This window comes from Cyprinodon tularosa, unplaced genomic scaffold (assembly GCF_016077235.1).
Source record: "Cyprinodon tularosa strain WSP-4 unplaced genomic scaffold, ASM1607723v1 ctg433, whole genome shotgun sequence".
Lineage (NCBI taxonomy): Eukaryota > Metazoa > Chordata > Actinopteri > Cyprinodontiformes > Cyprinodontidae > Cyprinodon > Cyprinodon tularosa.
This window is the reverse complement of record NW_024039156.1, coordinates 649,243-671,035: the sequence shown is the minus strand read 5'-3', so window position 1 is coordinate 671,035 and position 21,793 is coordinate 649,243. Positions and strand designations below refer to the sequence as shown.

General features: G+C 39.8%; 1 long non-coding RNA gene across 1 annotated transcript; it reads left to right on the top strand.

The window, feature by feature from the left end:
• The first annotated feature begins 8,539 nt into the window (after positions 1-8,539).
• Positions 8,540-21,237, top strand: LOC119792848. The gene is made up of 3 exons (XR_005282035.1): positions 8,540-8,716; positions 20,720-20,828; positions 20,903-21,237. It is a non-coding gene; the product is annotated as an uncharacterized LOC119792848 (long non-coding RNA).
• Positions 21,238-21,793: the final 556 nt, after the last annotated feature.

Below are 21,793 nucleotides of genomic sequence, written 5' to 3'. Positions count from 1 at the left end.
ATTGTCTATAGTTTAAAAGACCCTTTCACCTTATTTCTAAGTGGAAACAATATAATACATAGTATTCAGCTTTTTTTTTCTTGTAGCTTCCTTGCTCCTGCTGCCACCACTGTATTACAAAGCAGAAATGGTGAAAAGTGTACATTTTACCAGCCCCTACAAACTTCAATTTCATAGTCTAATTTCCAATCAGATTTAGTTCTAGATTTTGAATTTTCTATTCTAGTGTATGATTTATTGTTCCCTCAAGTCCCTCCATTGTACCTCTGGCTGTTATCTTTAGCGTCTCCCTCAGCCTCCAATAGATTATTTTCTTAGAAGTACCCTACAGTATATTACGTCACATCCATCTACTTATCAAAATAACCCTATTGCATGATGTTTTTTTCCACCATGTTTCTAAACACACCAGCCGTATAAAGCATAAACAATATAGTAAAGTAAAAAACCTTTTTTAGTGACATAGGGCCGGATCTATCAAAGGTTTGCGTGTATAAAAACGTGAGCTATTTCACTGCGCACGCTAAAAAATGTACAAACTGATCTATCAACAGCGTGCTAAAAGGATTCGGTCTTTAAAACGTGCTAAATAGCGCCTCTTATCCATTTAGTACTTTTTCTGCAATGAATATGCAATATGGGGCGTTTACACGCAAAAGTGCGTCTTGTGGGAGGAGAACATGTAAATATATTAATTTAGCACTCGCAAAGTGATTTATTAAACCTGAAAGCAATTTTGCTAACGGTATCTGACTCTATATTTAACACGTTTCAAAAGAAGGTGCAAATGGTCTGTATGCGTAATTGCGCACACATGGCAGCGGTTATTGTCGCAAGAAGGAGACATCGAAATGAAGCAAGGAGACGCAGAGAACGCATTTTTTCACTCCGTGTGAATATTTTTGGAATGAACGAGGAAACGATCATCAAAGCATATCGTTTATCCAGCATTGACATTTTGGAGCTGTTGGGGGAACTCCGAATGGATTTGGAGCCAGCCACAAGGAGGACCCACGCATGCAGATATCACAAAACTCCTTGCAACGTTGCACTTTTTTGCATCTGGGATCTCCCAATCTCGTTTTTCAGAAGTGCTGTCCGACGTTTTAAATGCCATGTCGCCCGGGCGCCCTACCGGAGAACCCCGACACCCTGCGCCTGTGGAGCAACATGCCAATGCTGCGGGGATGCGTTTTTTTTTTTACTGCAGTGAAGTAGAAATTCAGCCACATACCACCTTAGGGAATAAAGGTTGCCAAAGTGTGTATATATATATTTTTTATTTTTGGAAGGGGTGGGGGTGTCACTGTAAGATTAAAATTTCTTAATGCACTAGTTTGCACAAACAACAAACTACTTTGCCGCAAACCACAAAACGCGCAAAACCATCATTTAAATAGGGCGTCTCCAACAGTTTTGCACCTGCCCCCAGTTACGCAATCGCTCTTGTTAAATCACCCGCAAACCATGGTTCAGCCCCTAGCGCAAAATTCCAGTTTGCGAGCGCAAATTACTGCACGCAAAATTGGATCTTGATAAATCCGGCCCTTACTATATTAAATGTAAACGAGTAAGTGAATGGTTTAGCTACTACATAGTTTTCTGTGCTGAAAACTAGGTGGTGTTTGGTGTTTGATAGCTCACAGTTTTATATAAAACACACATGACACTTACTCATTAAAAACACAGTTGTAAGGGTAGAGAAATGCTCAGGGCTTTGCTGTTTTTTTAAACGGACCTAAAAAAAGTGACCCACAGTAGAGTTGAGTATGTTTATGGGAATCATTGGCCCTTCTTCAAAAGGTGTATTTATCAGGTCACATAGTGATGTTGGAGGTCTGGCTCTCAGTCTCCACTCGAATTCATCCCAAATATGTTTCTATCAGGTTTAAATCAGGACTCTATGAATTTGTAGCAAATTCTTTTCAGTTGATGACTGCAGGGGGGGCTATCTCTATAGTTATGCTACTATAGGCTTAGACTGATGGAGGACATAGGAACCCCTTTTCATCATTCTGCTTCATTTGTTATTTCAATATCTCTGCTTTTTCTCCTCATAGTAGCTTGGACTCGAAAAGGGGAGACACAAGCTGGTTTCCCGCTGAGGCAATGCTGTAGCCACCAAATAACCTCTGGAGAAGAGTCCGTTGTCACTGAACAACACCTTGCTGCCCAAGATTCAAAGGAGATTAACGTAGTTTTCCTTTTTTTCTGTGTTTTAAACCAGATTGAATGCAGTGTTTGTAAACCCACATGATGAAGTAAATGAGAAACTGCCCAGTTCTGGATGACCCAGAGAACAGCCAGGCCCAATTGCTGCTTCAACGCCAACCCAAACCACATTGGTTCCTAGCCACTGTGTTAAACTCCAAAATCACCGGACCGTGACCCATTGGTCGGGCTGCAGTTCGGAGCTGTGCTTCTGCCGTCAAGCTGCTACAAAGCTACCTGCAACCTTAAGAGGACCCCATGTGTAAGCTACCTGTTGGGTGACAGGATATCTAGTCAGACTGATTTTCTACTGAATGGAATCAAGCAAACCGAGTTGGAGTTAATTAAATTTCTTCGGAGGGGCACAGTTTCTCAATAAACATTGCTGCTGCTCCCTTATTCAAGGATCGCCAGACTGGACACCCCCCCCAGGGGTAACTTCAAGCAAGAGTGAAGGCATTGTTCTTTTTTAGTAAAACAGCATAGCAGAACAGACATAAAGGCTTATATTTATTCAAAAAGTACCTAACATAACCTTACCCTTTTGGAACTCAAAGCTTTGGTGAAAAATGTTCCCTTCCAGTTACTCTAATTAGGACATTATAAAAATATTATATTGTATAAAGAAAATTTTAATCTAGAAAACAGTGAAGTAATTGGCACAGGGAACCACATTAGGTTATATTAGCGAGTGTTATATCATACTACTTTGGTTCCATTGCTGAAAACCTGGATCAATAAGCAATGGCTTAGAAGGGTGATTTGTTGTAATAGATTTCCAAACAGAAAAACTACAGTGACCAAACTGTCTCCTGTGTTGAGACTGTACTCTTAGTGATTGTTTAACCAAAAGATTATGCAACACAATTTAAAAGGTAAAGCTAAGCCAACAAACAGAGTTAACGAGTAGGCAGAGCTCCAGTGCAAAGCAGTCAGGACAGTGTGGGTGGTCACGATAAACAGACCAATGGAGAATATTTTTCAACTTTGAGAGTTCCTTAATTTGCACCCTTTAGATGTGTTTCTTCTTTAATACACCCGAGTCAATTAATTAAGCTGTTTGTTGGTTTATGGAGAACTTGACTGCATGCTTAGGAGAAAATTCAGCAATCTGAATCAGGTGTGGAAGGAGGGACACTTTTAAAATTTGCAAAATGCGGACCTCGAGGGTGCTCGAGTGCTCTTTTAGGAACATAAGGAACAATCAGATCTCTGATATCAGATGGAGCTTGGTCATTTAAGGTTTTATATGTGAGAAGGAGGATTTTAAATTCTATTCTGGATTTAACAGGAAGCCAATGAAGAGAAGCCAGGATAGGAGAGATATGATCTCTCTTTTTAATTTTCATTAGAACTCTGACTGCAGCATTTTGGATCAGCTGAAGGCTTTTAACTACAGCTTGTGGACTTCCTGATAGTAAAGAATTACAATAGTCCAGCCTTGAAGTAACAAATGCATGGACTAGTTTCTCAGCATCAGACCAGAACAGAAGATTTCTCATTTTTGCAATATTCTGCAGATGACAGAAGGAAATTCTAGAAACCTCTTTGATATGGGATTTAAATGACAGGTCCTGATCAAAAACAACACCAAGATTTTTTACTTTATTATCTGAAATCAGTTTAATCCCATCCAAATGAAGTGACTGGCTAATCAGTTTCTTTTTCAGAGACTCTGGTCCAAAGACTATAACTTCTGTTTTGTCTGCATTCAGAAGCAGAAAATTAAGAGTCATCCAGGTTTTTATGTCTTCAGACATGCCTGTAATCTATGTAATGGGTTAGCTTCATCTGGATTTATAGACAGATATAGCTGGGTATCATCAGCATAACAGTGGAAATTAATCCCATGCTGTCTATTAGCTCTACAGATTGGGAGCATATGTAAAGTAAAGAGAATTGGTCCTAGCACTGATCCCTGTGGTACTCCACAGGTAACTTTTGAGCATGAGGAAGATTTGTCATTGATGTGAACCTAATGAAATCAGATAGATAGGATTTAAACCAGTCTAGTGCTGTTCCTTTAATTCCAACAAAATAATCAAGTCTTTCTAAAAGAATATTATGGTCAACTGGATCAAATGCAGCACTAAGATCCAACAGGACGAGCGCAGATACAAGTCCATTATCTGAGGCCATAAAATCATTACTGCTAAGAGCAGGTGGAATGGACGGTTCAACTAAGCTATGGCTCTGGGTGAGTTTGGCAACTATATTAAAAATATATCTAGGATTAATATTATTCTCCTCTATTTATGAGGAGAAATATCCTGCTCTTGCTTTACAAAGGGTCCTCTTATACAGCAGTAAACAATTTTTCCAGACTAAGTAGGATTACCGTAGAACTGTGGAGTGATATTTTCTCTCCAGTTTCCTAGCATTTTGCTTCAAAGTACGCAACTCTGCATTAAACCAAGGAGCCAGCTTGCTATTTTTAACGGCTTTCGTTTTCAAAGTGGCTGCGTTGTCTAAGGCAATACGCAGAGAACTAGCAACCCCATCAACAAAATCATCAACCTGTGAAGGAGAATAAGCTATGCTTTTGCACTCTGCAGCACTGCTCAGTGACACAGAGGAGAGAGAAAGTGAAACAAATTCTTTAAAATTTATAACCCCATCATCTGATAATGATCTGCTAAAGTGGAACCTTCTTTTGGGGGAGGAGAACTCTGTTAAAGTAATCCTGAAGGTTATTAAAAAGTGGTCAGAGAGGACAGGGTTGTGAGGAAATACTGTTATTTCTACACATTCTATGCCGTATGTCAGCACAAGATCTAGAAGTATGAAGATAAGAATGTGTGGGACTATTCACATTTTGAACAAAGCCAATCTAAGATAGTATTAAAGGCTGCTCTTAAGATATCACCTTCAATGTCAGCATGGATGTTCAAATCTGCCACTATGATGACCCTGTCAGTATTTAATATCAAATCAGAAAGGAACTCAAATAAAAATTCAGAGTAAAGACCTGATGGATGATACAAAGTTACAAAAAGATGAGGTTTTCTTGCTTTGCAATTTGGATGAGGGAAATTAAGGGTTAAATGTTTAAAAGAGTTGTAATTATTAACTGCCTTTGGAGTGATCAGTAAGTCAGACCAAAAGATTGTTGCTACTCCTCCTCCTCGCCCAGAACTTCTGGGTAGTTCTCACATGGCGCTGCCCAAACCGGAAGCCCACTCCGTAGAACTTCTGTTGAAATCTTGCCATTAGCGTTTCACAAAAGCATGGTTGAAATACAACATCACAGACTGCAGCTAAATAGTTCTTTATATACAACTTTTAAATCCAGTTGGGAAGATCAATTTTTGGAAAAGCCTCAAAAGCACTGAAATAAAGATCACTTTGGTTCATCAAGAGCAGTCTAGGTGATTTCCGGATTGGCCTTTTCGTTCCTTGTTGCTATTACTCTGTAAGAGAAACAGGTTGAGTAAATTCTCTTTATGACATTAAAACCTTGGAGTTTCCCTGATTTCATAGTTAATAAACCTAAAAAAATTAATAAATAAAGTAATAATAACTCCAAAGACCTTTGGACTCGCCTACGGAAGCCGGCAGACCAAACCAGCGCATTCAGCTCGGCAAAGAACTCATGCTCTTCCTCAACACTGAAGTCCTCAGACATTTTTCTTTCGTTGTTTCTTTCTTTGCACAGGTAAACAGCACATTTCTTCTTCTACGCTTGCATAATTGGCAGAGCAGACGCTGAATGCGCACTTTCGTCTGGTTTGGTCTGCCGGCTTCTGTAGCGTCGTGAACGCGCATGTGCGCGCTTTCAGGAAATCCTATACACTACTGTTTATGCTCTAAAAACATTCTAAATGACTTCGTATCGAGTAAATTCTGGATGCTACCCACTCAGGACACTTGGAATACATTGGACGAGCAGTATGGAGGAATATTGACACGTTTTTTGTGGACTTTTATGGACCTTTCTGCCTCGGGCGCCATAGACCTCCATTATTTGAATGTCAGCAGACAGCAAGAAGCCTCCCAGATCTCCAGATGCATTTGAGATATCAAAAAAGTACTCCAGAGTGTTGTTCAGCATGGGGGTGAGTAGAAAATGAAGGCTAATCATGTTTTGGGTGTACTATTCCTTTAAGACCAACAGCAAGACACACTGGATAGAACCCTAAATAATGGAGAATAAATTTGCACAATTAAAAGCAATGAAACAAAAACAAATCTAAAAACCATCATAAAGCCATAGGGTATCTGCTGAGTTGCTGCACCTTTATGATTTGAAAATAAGTAGAATTTAATAAAGGGTAGTTTAGCAGAGTTGTAATCAGCAGAGTGCAGAGGAAGGAGCAGCTATTACCAACTAGACCCTCTAAATCACTCTACTTAAAGCAGGGAGTGTTTTCAGGCCCAGTAGAAACAGGACACTTGCTTTCTGGTATGCAAACAGTTTGCATCAAAATAGTTAATTTACAGCAATCCTGGCAATAAGTACGATACATTCCTCCTTGCTGTATTCCCCTGTGAAGGACAAGTTACCACACCTCAGCATAAACAGGAGACGGCACCTAGCAGTTTTTTCTGACTTCACAAATAAGCAGAGGAGGTACTTACTGCAAGCAGTTGACCTCTGCACACTGCCCAGCAGAAAGATCATGCTGCAAGTGTAACTAGGTCGGAGAGCATGGAGAGGCAGGTGAAAGAGTGTCCTTATTTACCCTCAGCGCCGCTGCTGACAGCTAATTGGATGCAACCCAGGTGTGCTGAGTCAATGAGAGCAAGCCTTATTCATCCTGTTCCCCTAAAAATAAAATTACACTCAAACCTGTTTTCAAGCACCAATTCGTTTTAATAAAGATGATTTTCCTCTTAAAGCCAATTAAACTTAACACTTAAGATTAGAATACGTCAGACCAATAAAATTACATTTTCCATACTTCATGGAAACTATGGCTAAATTCTGCTTAAAGGTTGCTGTTTTCTGAAAATGTGCATCATTGTAAAACATGTTCTGATTTTTATTCCTATGACTATAAGGTCATCTACTGTAAATTAAGCTTTCCAATATCAAAAATTTATATTGAAAATTTCCTATTGAAATTTTGTTTTCATTAGGTGTGATTATAAATAACTCAGTGTGTCATTTTTGTTTATAACATGTATAAAATTAATGTTATTTTCAGTAATATTCCAATTTAAATCCATTTGCACCCTCTTCAGGTTATGACATGGAAGAGGTAGAGCAACCAAAACCATTGCATAGATATGAGATTTTTCTGCTTTGCATACATTTTTAATAACATTCCAGATAAGGTTAAATATTTTTTCTATATTTTAATTGGTTACGCTTCCACTTTTTTGTTCATTACTTTTTTCTGTCTCAGTGTAATAACCTTAGAATTCTACAGCAAGTTTCATGCAGATTTTGTTCTCCGCTGGGCAACAAAATCACTGATGCTGGAGTTTTTGCATCACACACCCGGACAGCATCAGGATGTTGTTCCTAGAGGGCAACTTTGTCACCATTCAGTCCATCTCTGGCTTAAAAAAATGTAAAATGAAAAAAAAAAGAGAAAGGAGATGGTTTGAAAAAAGAGACAGAGAGATGGACAGATGGTGGACTTTATTTTTTCTTCTTTTCCTCCACTTCTAGACACACATTCCCGTGTTTAATCCCACAGCAGATTAGTCAAATATCAACACTTTACCGTACAGTTTCCTAACCCAGAATTGATTAAGTTATTTTCCTTTTAAACTTAGAGGCACATTTTGACTTTCTGTGAATAAATGTCCTGTCAGTTACCTCTTCTTGTTGGTTTCATGGTCTATTTTCAAATTAGGGATGAAACTGATGTATGCAGTGCAAGGATGATAATTATAAACAGCTATTTATTTTTAATTAAAAACATTCTGTAATGCTTTTTTTGGTTAGGTATGTGCTCTGACTGAAGTGCAAATTATCAGAGGTTACAATTTATATGTCAATAATTAGCTCCTCTCTGTCTGACAGGGAACTACCTCTTTATCCTCTGTTCATTAGCTGGTGTGCACGTGTAAAGAATGTGTCAGACGTCCTTTGCATGGTGAGAACAGCCACATGCATTTGTTAAACAGCTTGAAATGAATGACTGTCTGTTTTAAGGCCACAGTGGTCTACTGCTCCAATTGAGTTGTAACACACACACCGCATGTCAAAAAGTGCTGTATCCATTTACACTGCAGGTGCAGAATCATATCCAGCCAGCAGACGGCAAGTGACACCAAGCAATCTGTGAGAGGGGTGTAATTGGAGACGTTTTGCTTATTCTGATCAGGCGGAATACACTGTAAGGGAGCTTGAGAAGAAACAAAATGCTGTCCCTGTCTGAGGTCTGCAAGGCAAACCTCTGTGGGTAATATGGGAACATGCAGCATGCAGGCAGACAACTGGAAGAGCCGTTTGCAGCCTTTATTTGGACACAGCAAAGTCTCGCGTTGCAGAGGCTAAGGGCTGGGAAGGAAATTTGACACTAAAATAACAGCACTTAAAGTGAGAAATATGGTATGTCATGTTGGTTCAAGGGTTGTGGGTTCAACGGTCACACACTGCATGGTACTTTTTTGTTTGACGGCATGCTAAACTTTGTTCAGACAGGAAACTTTATCGGACTCTGCCTGTTTGTGGATGTAATGTGATCCATATGAGTTATTGAATCTATTTAAAATGAAATCCAGAACATTAGGGATATTCTCTGATGTTTAATGCACACTGGATCTTGAATAAGTGGCTGAGCATTTATTTGGTTCTTTTGACAGAGGTGCACCTGCATTTCCACCTTCTTCTTGTGGGGACACTGTCTTCAGTGTTTAGCTGTCTGTTGATACCTTATGGGGAGAAGGGAGAGTGAAGACAGGCGGATATTGAGTAGGAGAGGACTTTGTAGTGAATAAAATAGATTGTAGAATATTTTTGTTCATTTTCCACTGAATTATTTATAATTTCGAAAGTCACAACACATACGTTTTCTGGAAAAAGAATGTGTTGTCTCCAAATGACCTTACAGGACAAATCGTATGATGAAGATATCCCAAAACCTTTTATATCAAACCTTTTAGATCATGTTCTTAGTGTTTCCTTTCCTTTTCGTTCGTTTTTTTTCTCTTAAACTCAATACCTGCTAACTTATTAAAACCTAAAATTTCATAGTTTATTTGCTAATATATTTTATTCATGGATGTATTTGTTTTTATCCTAAACTATTTACTCAACTCAGGATCTTTTTTACTAATCAACCTACTTATTTACTTATCTTACAAGGCATTCCATTTGTTTCTGTTTTTAACTTAATTTGTTGATTTATTTAACCCACATACTGTGTCTTTTTTGCAAAAATATTTGTTTGACCAATAATTTATTTGTATGCTGCTCCCATTTTCTCACTTATTAGTTATTAGTTTTTTTTTATATATATATACTTACTTTTTGATTCATCCATCTTCCCATCGGTCTGTTTGTTGATCCACTTTTATATCCACATCCACTTATTCATTAGCTTTAAACTTATGTTATTATTAACCTAACCGTTACTTACTTCCTATGTACTAATCTGCTTCTTTACTTATTAATCCCATATTAAGTTATTAACCTACTTAACCATCCACTGATATCTGCTGATTTAAATGCATGGAATAACTGGACCAAATGGGAAACTTCCTTTGTAGAGACAAAAGCATGAAGCTGGCTCCTGTTACATGGATTTTATCACCTTTCAGCACTCTGACTGTAACAGCAGAAGGAAGCTAGTGTGACATGTGCTGTAAAATGTGCCTATCAGATTTTAAGTACAGGTTTGAGGCACAAGCTGTGCTAAGCAACACACAGCTACAGAGATGGATTCTATGTTTCACTCTGTAATATCACTCCTGATGAAATTCATCTTATCAAAATGTTCAAAGTGGCGTTACTCGTGATGAAGAGAAACGGAACTACTGCTCTGGTATATATACATATCTTAATGTTACTGTTTATTTTATTTGTAACCAATTTCATTTGTATTTTATGTGTTCTTGGAAAATGTGAAGCCTAACCTATCCAGGTTATGGACAACATGTTCTGTACAATAATATTGCAAACTAATAGCAAACACTCTGTTGCCAATTGCTAGGAAAGAGAGGAATAAAATATTCAATACTTCTCAAATTAAAATCTAGGTACGTATCGAGCAGCTTCTGTTCTTTTAGTACAAGCTCTAAATTAAATAATGGATTCTTAATAAAATATTTGAAGAATATTAAACGTTTTTACTCATTTGTCCAAAATTATATCTTTCATCTTCTGTTCCTCCCAATAAAGGCATGTCCTTATAATTTAACAATGTAACTTGATTAAAACAAGTTAACATTAAGGAAGCTACAGTCTTATTAAGTTAAATGTTTCTGCTCTTTCCCTCCACAGGGAGGCAGAAGCGTGTAGATGTAGATAACCTGCAGGTCTTGAAGCCAACTTTAACAATTAGGTGAACATTAATATCACACTGTAAATTTGTTATCCTAAAAATGAAGCCCTATTCAGGAAGACAACCTGCTTTCAAATTGTATAATCTTGAATTTAAGAATAAAGGTTGTGCTTCTGTATTAGGGCCATTTCAAATTGCTCTTTACAAAAATAAACACCAACCTCTCTCTGTTACATGATTCCACCAAACTCACTGAAATATATTAGCCACATTGTTAATCTAGGACTCAACACAGAAACACAAACTCTAATAAGCAGATGTAAAGAGGTTAAATTATCCAGATGCTCATTGCTTCCAGAGAGCATTAGAAAAAACATGATATTGACCTCTGACCTGTGCACACATACTTACACAACCATCACTATGCTTTAGCATGCACAAATGAGGACAGCTGAGCGATTTCTTAAGTGGTCAGAAGTGTTTATGGAGGGGCTACCTTTGAGTGTCTGCTGGCAGAGCTCTCACTTACAAACACACATATACATAGTCCAGATCAGATGCATTTCAGTGGCTAATCTTAAAAGTGATAAGACCTCCGATCCACAATATTCAGAAATATATTTATGTGGGAATAAAACACTTGGTAAGGTACACTTGGTAAGACTTCAATTTTCAGTTTTGAGAAGAAAGCTGTCTGAAGACTTCTGCAATAATTAAAAGAATTTTATCATGAAACACTTAAACAGCTGCAAGGGAAAATATTTCATCAACATTTGGATGAAAGCACTTTTTCCTCTCTTCTTGGAATTGCCATAGGAAGCTCTTAAATCCTGTATCTGAAAGCAAACCCTCTCACCCTGTCCTGTATGACTAACCTCCAATGCTGACTGGCATTCATCAGGCCCTGATCCAGTTGCACAGCACAGGACACATTTCAGTAAAAATGGCACTGTAGCTTCTTCTTAGCTACATTTCAAACAGATGTAGAAAGAAGTCAAGACACAGAGAAGGCTCCCTTTATCTATTAAAGTAAAGAATACAATCATATATATGTTTACATTGGTAGCAAAATAGTAAATAAAAATAAAGGTAGAAAACTTACCAAAGTTAGGGCAGAATAAGGACATTGAGCACTGGCAGGAAGGAAAATAGAGAGTGGTAATGAGATGATTATCCAGAAGGATGAACACATTCCAGTAAAAATACCTATTAATATTTGGGGGGGGGGGGGGGTCCCCATCTCCCAATTGTTGCGCAATACCGATCTAAATTTTCTCAATATGCAGTAGGCCTATAACATTGCAATGTCAAAGTCAAAGTCAGCTTTAATGTCAATTCTTCGGACTTACCAGACATACGAGGACTGGAGAGGACGTTTTTAATTCACCAGCAATGAAACAGATAAAGTGCACAGGCACAACAGATAAGATCAGTTCCTAATACTAAAATTTAAACATTCAATTTCACTATAAAATATAAAATGCACAATAATATAAAATATACAATACTTATGCTAGTGCAAAAAGGCAGATGGTAATGGCAGCAGAAAAATTATTATTATTACCAAATATGTAAGATATATTTGTAACAGTGAAAAGCAACAGTAAAAAAATATATAGTAATAATAGTAGTGGAGGAGACAGTTTGTCCAGAGTGATTTTTTTTTAGGGGGGGGGGGGGGGGTCAGCTTCCTGACAGCCTGGAGGATGTGGCTGTGGGGAGAGAGAGGGGAGAGAGTTTAGCTTCCTGACAGCTTGGTGGATGAAGCTTTTTGTGAATCTGGTGGAGCGGGAGAGCCTGAACAGACAGTCAGTTTATTATATGACAACACACACACACATACTGTCTGTCTGTCTGTGTCTCTCTGTCTCTCGCTCTGTCTGTCTCTCTCTTTCACACACACAAATGCAGCACATATCACTTTCCAACTCCAAGGCTAGGCTGCTTCAATAGGACCACAACCAAACACAAGGCCTACGTACAGGACAACTTATAAAATAGCCTCTTACCTTAAGTTAGAACCGACCAAAGATGCCTCGGCTCGACTTCTTGTGGTTGCTGTCCTGGTTTCCAGGAAGGAGAGAGGCGATGTCCTGCTTTAATCCAGCTTCTGAAGAATGGAATTGGGTAGAATTTGTCCAGAGGAGGTCCGTTGAGGTCCACAAACAGGAGTGAAGACCCGCTGTCTTCGCGCAATCTGTTCCGCGTCTGGTTACCCATGTTATTAATTGCAGAAAAGCCTCGTTCACACTCAGCTGAAGCGGGGAGATACGTGCGACTAGCTATGCACAGTCTTTCCAATGTTTTCCCCGGTGCAGTGCCCTGTAGTTTCCAGTCTCGAAACGGCTCCATGGCCTCCCTGGTTGGTTCTCCAAGGGCTTTCACAAGGCTGTGTACTTCTGGTTCGCCATGCAAAATCAGTTAATCCTGCTCTACTGGCCAAAAACGCTTACTAAGAGCTTTGAGCATCAGCACCTAATTTGTCTCTGTTAATCGCTTAGTTAGAGACGCAATCACTGATTCATAAAACCGAGACCTGTTTATTTTCTCCCTGCCTTCACTCAGCTCTATGCCTTTAAAAAGGCCAGATGAGACAGACTGTTCAGCCTTCTTGCTTGATTTCCCCCCACCGGTCGTCTTCATGGCCATCAAAACATTGATAGTTTGTTGGATTGCGAGACTTGAATCCACGAGTGACATTTCTCTTTTCTGCAGCTTGATAGACAGACTCTGGAGTTAATACATGACAGCCAAATCTTCCACAAATCCTGAGTTAGCAAGGTGCTTCAGAAGTCCCTTCTACTTTTGCCTCTAAAGATCAATGCGTGATATGTCCTCACTGGCTGTTTGAAATGGAGTGTTAGTGTGGTGAAATCTTTCCATACTGCTTTTACTCTTTAAAGCTGTGGCAACCCATCTGATGGTGAAGATTTGACATATTTTCAGTATTATCTTGTCGAGCTCGGCCTCTGCTTCTCTAAGCAATCTGGCGTTCCTGGTTGACTGATGGTAGAGTGTGTATAACTTTGAAATAAAGAACTCAAACTGATTAGTGCCAGCCACTTCTTTAAGAGCATCTTTGACAGCCAGTTCTAATCTATGCGCCACGCAGTGAACAGACTGCACGTTCTGAAACTTTTCTTTGTGTCTAACGACAAGCCCACTGGCTTTTCCTGTGAGCACCGCAGCTCCATCGGTGGCAATGCTTATCAGGTGCGTTTTCAAAAAGTCGTCACCCATTCCAGATTTATGTAGACTCGCCATTATTGATTTATAAATGGATTCAGCATCAACTGCACCTGTAAGTTCCACTAGATCCAGGAAAACATTGTCTACATATGCCTTACCGCTGACATCACATATTATGTAGATTATTAGATAGGGACTGCCATGAATGGTGCCCTCATCAATTGTGATTGACACCCGTGAATCAATTTCTTTGACATTGCAGACGGAATTGCAGCGCAGTTCCTTGGCAACGTGACTGATTATTTCTGCTCATGCATGGTCAGATTTGTGGATATTACCAACTTCAGCTCCATTAAGCTCCAGAGGCGGAGCCACCGTGGTGGCAAAGGGGGGCACCCGCCCCCCTTGTGATCTGATTGGCCACCCCGTGTGCCACCCCAATTGTCATTGGCTTTCATGGATGTCTATTATTCTGCCTTTCAAATGCGACAAAAGCTTTTGAAAAGTGCCGTTAAAAGTACAGTCCTGGAAGAGAGGTAACATATTTAAATTTCTTGATAATTGCATGTAATAAGTATGACAAGACAATGATTACTTTGTTACAAATGAAGGCTCTTTACTGTGTTACAATTGTATAAGGGCTTCGTTTGTGTGTGTGCTGAATTTATATAAGCTACAAGTAGTCTGCTTTGTGATATAGAGTTAACCAGCGCTAATGTTAATGATATCTGTCCAGCAAGCTAGCGCTAGCGCTAACGCTAGCGCTAGCGCTAGCTTGCTAAAATGTTATACCGTATTTCCGCATATTTTCCTTAACTAGTACAGAAGTTAACATGACTTTATTTGAAATACACTTGTTGTATCATCCCACTGTTCGATAGTATAATTGGTCATATTTCGGTAAACTTTGTTCTGTTTGTTAAAGTTTTTGCATTAAGCTGCAGGAACTCAACATTTCCTGTATCATTTCAAATTAAAAGCTCTCTGTAGCATTTCAGGTTAAAGTGTGTGTAGGAAACCTATAATTTCTGAATAAAGCTTTTATTGTGAAACATTTTTTGAAACTTATCTACAGCTTTGTCCTTAAGTGTTACTTATATTTTATTTATTAAAAAAATATTATTATTGACTTTGTTACATTAAATCCATGTGGATTATGCTATCTTGATGCTAATTAAACCTTAATAGTCAAGGAAAGTATCATTTTAACCCAGTTACAATAACCATAAATTAATGTTTTTATGTGTATTCTGTGTTTTGTAATAAATGTTTTTAAAGGTAGAGTTAACAATGAAACGGAGAAAAGGAGACATTAAAGATTTCTTCATTAAGAAGAAACAGGCTCAGAACAGGGACAGTAAAGGTCAAGATGATAGCTTTGAGGGCAACAGTAAAGGTCAAGGTGACGGTCAGCCTGAAAGCAGCCAGGGACCATCCCATGTTGAACAAAACTTCCAGAGCCAGACCAGCACCCACAGACCAGGTGAAAACACAGACCCTCACTTAAATCCAGGATCTAAGGACTGATGCTGATGTATGCTGTACAGATTGTGAAGCTCTCTTGGGCAAATTGGGATTTATATTGAGCTAAATAAATAAAATTTACTTTTATCTTTTATTAAATAAATTAAATTGATGGCATTGTGTACTGTGCAGTTTTTAATTGTTTGGCTTTGTTAAACCTATGTACTTTATAACATATTGTAAAAAAGTAATTTATATTTGAATACAATTTGTTATCTATGCCAATCAATATTTTTAGATGCACCTAGGGAGGAGACCACAGACACGGATAATAATGACGATTATTTCGAATCGGATGACAGCAGCAGCTGCAACAGAAACCTTTCGGTTCAGCCATTTTCTACATTTGCTGCACCTAAAGGTCCCCAAGGTGGATAGTTAAACTCTATATGTCATTTACCCACCATGTAAAAATGTGTGACTTGTCCTTTCGTATTGCTTATCTATTGGAATGCAGATGTTTTTATGGACGTTTTGGTTAAATCTTAAATACCATAGGTTATTTCAAAATGTGCAGTGTTAACTGTAAAGTATTTTAAGTAATTATTACAATTTTCATCCACAGATTTGTGAGTGAGACTGATTTTTAAACTTTTTATTTCCAGATATTTCTCAAACCAGAGCTGCTGGCCCTGCACAACCGATCTTGAATGCATTCCCTCGCACTCAGCACGGAAAGGGTAGGACGAGAGCCTTCAATGCGTGCTGGTACAAAGAGTACACTTGGCTTGAGTACTCTCAATGCCAGGATACTGCACATTGTTTTGTGTGCCGGCATTTTTCGCTACCCACTGCTCCTGAGACAACATTCTCCTCAGGTACTGGTTTTTCAAACTGGAAAAAGGCAATGTATAAAGATGGAGGATTCCAGATGCATGCCAAGGCAGAGCACCATGTAAATGCCATGGTGGCATGGACAGAGTATAAGAGGGGTGTTGAAAACAATACGTCTTTGCTCCAAGCAATGGATAAACAATACCAAAAAAAGGTGGAAGAAAATAGAAAGTATATCAAGACCATTGCTGATGTCCTACTGTGTACGGCAACACAAAACATTGCGCAGCGGGGCCACTGTGAGTCAGAAAACTCTAGCAACAAAGGTAACTTCTTGGCCATTATGGAACTGATTGCAAAGCATGACCCTTTAGTAAAGCGAAAAATGGAACATAGCAATGCCAAAAATACAAGTCACATGATTCAAAATGAGATTTTGGAGGTGCTAGCTGAGATGGTCAGGAAGGAGATTATTGAAGAGGTAAAGCAAAGTGGGGCTTTCAGCATCCTAGCTGATGAGACAAAAGACTTACAAAAACAAGAACAAATTTCCTTAGTTGTCAGGTATTATTACAAAGGAACAGTACATGAAAGTTTTATGCATTTTGAACATGCTGATAAGCTTGATGCTGCAGGGCTAACAGAAAAAATTGTCAATAGCCTCCAAAAATATGGATTGGAATACAGAGAGCAGTTGGTTGGGCAAGGTTATGATGGGGCCTCAGTGATGAGCGGTAGACACAATGGTGTGTCTGCAAGGATACAGTCGCTGGCTAGGCACGCGTTTTATGTGCACTGCAATGCACATTGCCTTAATTTGGTAATTGTGGACACAGTGAAAGCAGTTCCAGAGGCGTCATGCTTTTTTTCTTTGTTGCAGCGCCTCTATACATTTCTATCTGGATCGTATGTACATCAAAAGTGGCATGACATACAGCGTGCAATGTTTCAGGATAAGCCTCGAGAATTGCCCAAACTAAGCGATGTTCGGTGGGCTTGCAGGTTTTATGCCTGTCGAAACCTTATGGATCGGCTGCCAGCTGTTCTTCGTGTCCTCCATGACATTGAAGAGGAGAACAACGGAGACAGATGTGTGGAAGCACGTGGACTTCTTGGACAGATAGATCTAAACTTTATTGCCCTTTTGGCTACTTTTAGAAGGATACTGGGAGACACAAAGTTTTTGTCTGATATGCTGCAATCCTCGACGTTGGACTTAGCCAGGGCAGTTGACCTGATTGAGGCACTACGAGAAACATTTGTGCACTACAGAGATGAAGCATTTTTTAGGGAACTGTGGACACAAGTTCTGGACATTGCTCATCAGTGCAACATTAGTACAGACAAGGTTTCCAAAAGGCAGCCAAAGACTAGCTCTGCTCTTCATGGATCTGTTGTCACATCCACAACTGGTCAGCGAAACCGTGATGAAGAACATTTTTGTACCACTGTTTTCTATCCCATCTTGGACAATGTGAAGGCTGAGCTAGAGAGACGTTTTTCTAAAACCAATTGTGATATCATGAAAGGAATTCAAGCACTCAATCCTAAAAGCAACAACTTTTTGGAAGAGACTCCTCTGTTTTTGTTGGGAACCATTTACAAAACAAACCTGGATGATCTTAAGCACGAGCTACATCAAGCCAAGCGGATCTTGGAGAGGAAGAGGGCAGCTGGAATGAAAAATTTAAGTAGTTTGCTTGAGTTCACAGTATTCTTGGAGCCATTCAGGGATGTATTCTATGAACTGTTCAGACTGTGCAAAATTGCCATGGCTCTACCTGTAAGCACAGCTTCTTGTGAACGCAGCTTTTCTGCATTGAAACTGATTAAAAATCACTTACGCACCACCATGAACAATGAAAGACTAAGTGACCTTGGGGTGCTAAGTGTGGAGTCCCCGAGAGCCAAGGCCTTGGATATGGATGAATTTATTAGGTTGTTCAGTGGTCGACACAGAAATCGGAAAATACAGTTGTACTGATGAGTACTTTCTACTGCGACAATGTATCAATTTAGCTTAATATACTTAAGACTGAGTATTGGTTATCCTTTTTTTTATCCTTATGTAAAAAAGTGAAGAATATTGCAAGAAGTGAAAAATAATAGTGATGAGGGTTGTTCATGCACAATAAATTGCATCTGCTTAATCTGGCCTGGCTCATGTTTGCTGAGTTTTCTAATAGCACATACTAGCTGAATGTTGATGAAAACATGGGGACTTTAAAATTTTAATGTTGAAATTGCAAAATAAAAAGGCCATTAATATGAAAACGTTAATGTAGCCAATGAAAACATAAAAACGCTTTAAATATGAAATGTAATTGTTTACACTTCGTTTTCTAACTGTGGGGAGAGAGTGGTTGGTGGCAGCCTTCAATTCTGTTGGCACTTTTAGGTGGCCCCCCTGATTTCATCGTTGTCCCCCCTGTGCCCCCCACATGAAAATGATCTGGATCCGCCCCTGTTAAGCTCCTGTATTGTCATGACTGGGTTGAGCTTTTTATATGATAGCCTTTCCTTTGCCACAGTGTACGCTGTTCTGAACGAGGCTGTGGTTTTCTTGAGTAAATCGGACTGTATATCAATGAAAGTGTTGAGGAGGGTGTCTTTCTTTTTCATCTGGGCTATTTCCACTCACCTTGTGTGGGCCTGGCTGTCCCTTTGTATGTAAATCTTTTTTCATAGCCTCTTTGCTTCAGAGCTAATAACATTCTTCTGCGAGGTGTAAACCAAGTCCCTTTTCTAAGAGTAGCAGCGTTTTTGCTTTTCTACACACTAAACTCCCCAATTTTCCTGCCTTAATGTCAAGCCAAGGGTTGCGGTCTTTCCATTCACCCACCTGCTTCGTTGTCCAACCAGCCGAGAAGTCACCTGTGCTAGCAGCCGTAGCAGCTAACGTTACCTCTGCCCCAGCTGCGTCTTCGGAGCACTCGGCCTCAACTTCAAGTTGTTCTTCTGGGGAGTCACTGGGTGGGATAGGATCCTCCGTTTTGGTGACGAGTAGACCCATCTCTTCTTCTCTGAGTGCCACCTTTCTGGATGTGAACCCAAAGTGTGCGAGTAATACGCTCTGATTTGGCTTTCGCTTGCTAGCCATTTTTACTAAAAATTGTTGTCAACGTTATGTCTTTCTTCTGTTTGGCGCGCACATGGATAATTAGCATAGCTGAACAGGATTTGCTGGCTCCACTTGGCAAAAAACAGAACATACTTGTGAATAAATGTTTTGAGTTTTAAATACTGGACATGTTGAGCTTAAAAGCATTTTAGTGACCATTAGTTACGGGTCTCATGGGTTAATAGGGGGGGTCGAGCCCCCCGGACCAGGCTCTACTCTGAGTCCTCCCCGGATGACTAAGCTCCTCACCCTATCTCTGATGAGAGCCCAGACACACTATGGAGAAAACTAATTTCACCCGCTTGTATTTGGGATCTCGTTCTTTCGGTCATGACCCAAAGCTCATGACCATAGATGAGGGTAGGAACATAGATCGACGGGTAAATCGAGAGCTTTGCTTCCTGGCTCAGCTCTCTGTTCACCACAGCAGACCGGTACAGAGCCCGCTTCACAGCAGACGCAGCACCAATCCGCCTATCGATCTCCTGCTCCATCTTCCCATTCATCCCATTCCCTTCTTCATTCATGAACAAGACCCCAAGATACTAAAACTCCTCCGCTAGGGGCAGCACAGGTATGATTATTCGGTAAAAGTGAGTATTAAACCAAGCTGAAAATTTCTAGTGAAATATGCAAATAACAAAACCATGCGACAGAATTACGCAGTGCCATGCCTTTTTTTTTTGTTGATAAAATGGAAGATAGAGAAAATAATGTTGTAAAAGGAGGAAGTGGGGAATGCTCGTAGGTTGCTTTTAAAAAAGCAGTTTTAGGAGGACTGTTTCTTCATCATACCTCTAGCACAGACACTGGCCTGCTGATGCCTCCTCTACCCCGTTCCACCTTTCTGTCTGCCGGGTAGGCTGTGCTTATCCTCCGCTGTACTCCTTCCACCTCCAGCAGTTAGAACTATCACACGAGCAAGACCCGGCCTTCTCTCCCCCCTTTGGTGTGCTGTTCGCTGGATGGGTTCCTCCGATCTCGTGGTGTGGTTCCTTAGCTGTGGGGGCACTGCTGGCAATCTCATCCTGGTTTTGGCGCTCTTTCTGATGGTGCTCTCACACTTATTTCTTGCCAATCCTGTCTGAGCTACAGAACTTAACCTAAGAATCAGGTAAACCCAGAACTGCGAATTTTGTTTGGCTTTCAAAAGTAAAAAAAACACACATAAAAACTTAGTCGCTTTGTAAAATCCCTGCCCTCCATGTTTTCTGTGAAATTGTATCTGGCACTTCCCTGTCAAGTCAGCATCTGAATCTCTCCTTTTAAGGGCAAGATTCACACCCCCTGCCCATTATTATGTTCATTACCCCTCAATTCAAATTGAAATTGGGACAGCACTACTGCAAAGTTTTGAGGTAGGGCTGAAAACTAGGGATAGGAGGTGTATCTGGATTGGGCCTAAGTTATGTTTAACACTCAAAATCTGTGTTTTTTGCTCAAACTTTGTGATGGAATCTAGAAGGTTTTTCCTTCTACGGCTGCATACCTTGTTATCCAGTAGGTAGCACCTGTGCTTTGGTGACTGGGGACTGACAGCTGTTTCCCATTGGGGAGGCCCCAAATGAGTCTGCTGCCAGCACTTCCTTGCCATAATGTTGATGAATGTGGTATGTTCTTACCTGCCTGGTCTCTAGTGCTTCCTCTGAGTCCCTCTCATGGTCCGGTGTTTATGTCTTTCTAGGTTTCCTCCATGCTTTCCGAATCAGTTGTTCAGAAAATTCCATCTAGAAGTCTTAATTTTCTCCAACCTCCCGCGATCCCACACTGGCAGCTACCTCAACAGGTTCTCCTTGCAAGCTTCTTCCAATCGAACTCTGCTCTCCCTCCAAGCCACCCAGGCACCCTGGATTCAGATGCTCCTTCAACAACAGGTTCAACTGTGATGCCACCTTCCACAATCCCTCTCAGACTCCACTCATTTCTCCCTGATAGTAAATAATCAACCTCTCTGTAAGCCGACTTCGATCTTCACTACTTAGCTATCCATTCGAAACCTAACTTCTCAATACTTTTCAGCTGGTCGAAAACCTGTTACTGAGGTTCCAGTATTTAGTTAAACTAATAAACCTTTTTTATCTGCTTCAGTCTCCTGAGTGTGTTCTGCATGTGGGCCAAAACTATTGATTAAACTATGTCAACTCGTAGAGCTTGATGTGTGATTTTAGAGAAACCACTGGAGTTATGAATATACAGTCGCCAGTTTTAAGCTGATGAAGGAGTTGTCTACAAAAACAGTAAAGCTGTGTTTTTGGGGAACATTGAACTGAAATGACTCAAAAATAGAGAGTTTAAGTCTTCTTTCTCCCCTCTCACCAATTGTTGCCATGGTACCTTTGGACATGGCTTTCAGGAATTAAACATTACAAACTTTTGTCCACAGAATAGTTACAGGTGCCTCCATACATGGACTTTATCATATGTCACTCTCAGCGCAGGAATTAACTATAGATGGGAGATTTTATTTTATTTTTATTTTTTTTATCAATGTCATGTAAAATTAAGAACGTAAGTGACAGCACACCTTGTGTCATCAATTGTTTTGAGGCAAAAGCAGCAGATGAGATGTTTCAGT